Below are 5,893 nucleotides of genomic sequence, written 5' to 3'. Positions count from 1 at the left end.
CCAGATCTTTCAGGATAAGCTAAGTGCTGATTTTCAGTTGTTTGGTTTTTTGTCCAGCTTGCTTATTATGTCTCTATGCTAGCTGGTAGCTCTAGTGGACTGAGGTTCTCCCCATGTGCCATGAGTTGGCACATGGGTTCTTGTAATCTCAGGATGGTTTTTTGATTAGGGTTTTTTGCTGACCGCTCAGACCCCTTTTGTATCGTTCTGCTTTCTAGTTTATAGCGGGCCTCAATTTGCTGAACCTATATATATCATCTCTATGTGTGTGCCTTCCTCTCATTTCACCGTCAATACATGTGGGGGGCAACTATACCTTTTGGGGTTCATTCCTCTGGAGGCAAGTGAGGTCTTATTTTCTCTGCAGTACTAGTTAGCTCTTAGGCTGGTGCGTGGCGTCTAGAACCAACGTAGGCACGCTCCCTGGCTATCTCTAGTTGCGTTTGTCAGGCGTAGGGCAGCGGTCAGCCCAGGTTCCATCACCCTAGAGCTCGTCCGATATTTTGTATTACTTTGCTTGTCCCTTGCTATCCCTAGCCATTGGGATTCATGACAGGAGATGCTGGGGAATAGCGGGGGGACAGGTGGATTAGTCGGGCAGCAGAGTTTAGAATAGATTGGAGGGGTGCGAGAGTGTTCGAGGGGAGGCCACAGAGCAGGAGGTTGCAGTAGTCAAGGCGAGAGATGATGAGGGCATGGACTAGGGTTTTTGCAGATTCTTGGTTGAGGAATGATCGGATTCGTGAAATATTTTTGAGTTAAAGTCGGCAGGAAGTGGAAAGGGCTTGGATATGTGGTTTGAAGGAGAGATCAGCGTCAAGGATTACCCCGAGGCATCGAGCTTGTGGGACTGGGGAGAGTGGGCAGCCATTTACTGTAATGGTTAGGTTCGTTGGGGGGGTCGCGTGAGATGGGGAAAGATGATGAATTCTGTTTTGTCCATGTTAAGTTTCAGAAATTTAGCGGAGAAGAAGGATGAAATAGTGGACAGACATTGAGGGATTCTGGTTAGTAGGGAGGTGATATCTGGTCCACAGATGTAGATCTGTGTGTCATCAGCATAGAGGTGATACTGGATAAGTGGTGTAAATGGAGGTGTAAATGGATAAGAGCAGGGGCCCAAGGACTGAACATTGTGGGACTCCGACAGATAAGGGGCGAGGTGAGGAGGTGGTGTGTGAGTGGGAGATGCTGAATGTCCGTTCTGTTAGGTATGATGAGATGCAGGATAGGGCCAAGTCTGTGATGCCAAGGGATGAGAGGGTCTGTAATAATAGGGAATGGTCCACTGTGTCGCGACAGAGTAGTGTCGCTTGCTCTTGGTGGTTAAGAGGTCGTTGGTGACCTTATTTAGGGCAGTTTCAGTGGAATGGTGTGACCGGAAGCCAAATTGTAAGCGGTCAAAGAGGGAGCAAGAAGAGAGATGAGAGGACAGTTCAAGGTAGACGTGTTGTTCCAGTAGTTTGGAGGCATAAGGGAGAAGTGATATAGGGCGATAGCTAGATACAGAGGATGGGTCAAGAGAGGGCTTTTTGAGGATAGGTGTGATGGAGGCATGTTTAAAGCTTGAGGGGAAAACACCAGTTGTTAGTGATAGGTTGAAGAGATGGGTTAGGGTTGGGATGAAGACTGTGGAGAGGTTTGGGATGAGGTGGGATGGGAGTGGGTCAAGTGCACAGGTGGTGAGATGCGATCTTGAGAGTAGAGTGGAGAGTTGATCTTCTGTAATGGTGGAGAAGTTGGTTTTGGAGGTGGAGGGCAGGGAAGTCGGGAGGAAGGGCTTTGGGGCTTGTTGACCAAAACTGTCTCTGATGCTATCAATCTTCTGCTTGAAGAATGAGGCAAAGTCTTCAGCGGAGATAAGTGGGGAGGGAGGAGGTGCTGGGGGACGGAGGAGAGAATTGAAGGTGTTGAATAACTGTTTAGGGTTGTGAGACAGGGAGGATATGAGAGATGAGAAGTAGGTTTGTTTAGCTGTGGCGAGTGTGGTCTTGAAAGTAGTGACGGACTGTTTGAATGCGATGAAGTGGTCGTTGGAGTGGGATCTTTTCCATCTGCGCTCAGCAACCCTGGAAGCTCGCCTCAGTTCTTTGGTCAGGCTGGTGTGCCAGGGCTGTCTGTTGATTTTGCGAGCTTTGGTATGTGTAAGTGGGGCAACAGATTCCAAAGCTACAGCTATTGTGGTGTTATATAGAGCGGCAGCGTCATCCGCATTGTGTATGGAACTTATGTCTGTGAGAGGGAGGAGGGATTCAGAGAATGAATGTAGGTCAAGATGTTTAAGATTTCTGCGAGGGTGTGAAAGTTTGTGGGGTGGGGATTGTAGACATGGAGTGGAGAGAGATGAGAATGTGAGAAGGTTGTGGTCAGAGAGAGGAAGAGGTGAGTTAGAGAGGTTAGATAGGGAGCAGAGTCGGGTGAAGATGAGGTCCAGTGTGTGACCATCTTTGTGAGTGGCTGCAGAAGACCATTGAGTGAGGCCAAAGGAGGAAGTGAGATAGAAGTTTAATGGCAGCTGAGAGGGAAGTGTCATTGGGGATGTTGAAATCACCCATGATGATAGTGGGGATGTCCGCAGAAAGGAAATGAAGTAGCCAGGTGGTGGAGTGGTCAAAGAAGGTGGTGGCTGGCCCTGGAGGGCGGTAAATTGCAGCCAGTTGGAGGTTGGAGGGGGAGTAGATGCGCACAGAGTGCACCTCAAAGGAAGAGAGGGTAACAGAGGGTGGCAGTGGGATTGGGGTGAAGGAGCAGTTATCTGACAGGAGAAAATAAACTCCTCCACCATGCTTGCTGCTGGGGCGGGGTGTGTGAGAAAGGTGGAAGCCACCGTAAGAGAGTGCAGCAGGGGAGGCTGTGTCAGAAGGGGTGAGCCAGGTTTCGGTGATGGCGAGGAAGGAAAGTTTGGAAGTAACAAAAAGATCATGGATGTAGGGAAGCTTGTTACAGACAGAGCGAGCGTTCCACAGAGCTCCTGTTAGTGGGACTGGGGAAGCGGGGGCTGGGTGAATGGGTATAAGGTTAGAGAGGTTACGGAAGTTTGTGATGGAGCGTGGGTGGGAGGTAGAAATGACTGTGGGAATATGGTGAGGAGGACCAGGATTTGGAGAGATATCACCAGCAGTGAGAAGGAGCAGAGATAGTGTTAGCAGGTGGGAGCAGGAGAGGGCATGAGGGGGCTGCCTGTGCTTTGAGACAGAGGATTGTATGTTAAGGAACAGTTCTGAGGAGGAGGTGAGATGGATAGGGAGGATTGAAGAGGAGATGAACAGTTCCTTACTTGGTGTGGGGATTGGGGGAGGTAGCAGAAAGTGAAAGATTATAGGGGTAAAAGTGACAACAAACAGAAACATTGCTTGCAGTGACTGGCCAGTTACCTTCAGTTCCCTTCAGTGATCTTCTGTTTTCCCAACTATTCTGATCAACATGACAACTTTGAGCCCCATCTTGGTCGTACCTCGGCCCCAATATATAAATGTAATCTAAGCCCTTATGCACAAGGTTGTGAGGACATTATACCATACACCGCTTCTTTACCCTATTGAAGGCTTGTTCATGTTTTCGGCCCATGTGCTGTTCGAGTGTAGGATGGACCTTTAACGGACCCATTCAGGCCAACTGTGGCAAATTTGCTAGTGCAAATGGATGTTTTGGTTCGAGTGTAAAAAACAAAAAACAAAACACTCTTCTGCATGCAGTAGAAGGCAATGCCTGCAACGGTCTGTGATACAGATGGACACACATACCTGCACACGGAGCCAATTTTGTAAGCAATTTGCAGACGTGATCGGACCGATGTTTCATATGGCTGTCTAAACCTGACATATGGCCTCCTTTAGATGAGAAAAATGGTCAGATTTTCATCAGTGTTTTGGATTAGATTTTCAGCAGTATTTGGTCAGTGTCTGTTTTTACCATCAGTGTTTCATCAGTAATTTTCTTCTAAAAGTGCAAAAAAATGGTTACCCATTACATTGTTATAAAAGGATAGGACACAAATGTAATCTGTGTACTGTCTGTGATTTTCACAGAGCTATCGACTTGTATAAATGATTTTGATCCACGAATAAGAACAAAAATGGAGTCGTCTCTCTGATATTTTTGTGGACATGAAAAAACACTGATATGTGAAAGCTCCCTAGGCTATAATTTTAATGTGTTGTTTCCGAGCAAAAACTAGGAGAGAAATCGCAATCATTTTTAAACCTGCGTAAAAAAACGCTGCAAAAACGCAGATTTCATAGAGATCTCCTGCCCACCATGCTTCTTTCTAACAATGCGTAAACTGACCTGCGGTGCGTTTTTTAAATCCGCAACATATCAATTTCTCTCTCTGGTATGCTGAGCTTTCTATGTGGATTTTCCCCATAGACTTGCATTAGGTACACAAATTCTGCAGGTAAAAAAAAAATCACATTTGCATTTTTACTGCGTGCAGAATCGCATGTAATCTGCACCTAAGTATGTCAATAAAATTTTGTTAAAGTAAAAAACAGGAACAATCAAAAACAAAGCAGCTTTCTATACGGCATGACACACCAAAAAGAGACAAAAAAGCAGTCAAAAATGCGATAAAAGCGCATGTTAAAAAACGCACATGAAAAAACACAAATAGCCTAATTGAAATAATAAGTGCTTCTGCTCATAAACCTCTTAATAAAATTCAGGGTGATCATGGCTGGGGTCATAGAAGCGGATAAAGATTTCTCCTCCAAAAAATTGAGATGGTTTTTCCTCCCTTGTCATCCGTCTTGCACTCAGCAGCTGTTAATCATTTACTGTTTCCTATGCGCCACAGTTACAATGTATCCGTAATAATCGGATGCTGTTCTGATGATCAGATTTGTTTCTCGCACTCATCCGATTTTGGAGCCAAATCACAGCATTCTGCTGTTTTTTGCTCACGCTGAATAGAGCTGAAAAAAAAGATCCAGATCTGCACGGCCTCATGGGATAACATTGATCTGAGTGTAATCCCATTTATTCCCCAGGGTCATCCAGTGCAATATACTAATGATATTCGGCTCCTGCTCCGCTGCGAGCGTGATCCCAGTGTCAGTGCTCTGCGCTCCAATCCTCTGCTGCAGGCATCGGCAGGAATTGCACTGCACTCGGGTGACATCCGAGTGCAGTGTGTTTCACAGGCACCCATAGACTTATATGGGAGCGTTTGATCCGATTCTCTGCTGCAGGCATCAGCAGGAATCATACTGCACTCGGGTGACATCCGAGTGCAGTGTGATGTTTCACAGGCACCCATAGGCTTATATGGGAGCGTGCGATCCGATTCTCTGGTGCAATCGCAGAATGCCGACTCAGCATGAGAAAATAATCGCGGATGTGAGCTGCCCCACAGAGAAACATTGGGGTGAGTACAATCCAATTTTTTTATCAGATTGCACTTGTCCGATTTTTGCGCCTGTTGGAGTGGACCCTGTGGGTATGGGGCCGTGATGTGGACCTAGCAGCGCTTTGGACGTTACTGTGTCCAAAGCGCTGCCGAAATCCGCATGTGACCACTGAACCGTTCGGATTCACTGCATTAAAAACATTCTAATGATTCAATTTCTGTTGTGGAGACAAGCATCTCCTGAAGATAAATTGACATGCTGCAGTCTGGAAAGACGCATAACATGTCCGTCTCCGTGGGTGATCCGAAGGCGTCTGTGGACGCACAGTGGGCATGGGATTTCATCCACTATGCTGTAACATCTGGACGCTGCGGGTTTGACAATGCACAAGTACGCAGCGTCCTACCCGCAGCAGATCCGGATCGTGGGCACGGACCCTCACTGTCTATCTCCTTCAGTAGGGAACTGAGCCCCCTGGATTTCTGCCCGCACTCCTCCCTTCCTCCTCCTCTGCTTCCTATCTGAACTACTTATGATGAGGAAAT

Source organism: Ranitomeya variabilis, chromosome 4, assembly GCF_051348905.1.
Source record: "Ranitomeya variabilis isolate aRanVar5 chromosome 4, aRanVar5.hap1, whole genome shotgun sequence".
In the NCBI taxonomy this organism is placed as follows: domain Eukaryota; kingdom Metazoa; phylum Chordata; class Amphibia; order Anura; family Dendrobatidae; genus Ranitomeya; species Ranitomeya variabilis.
The sequence above is the reverse complement of the archived record's forward strand: the minus strand, read 5'-3'. Positions refer to the sequence as shown.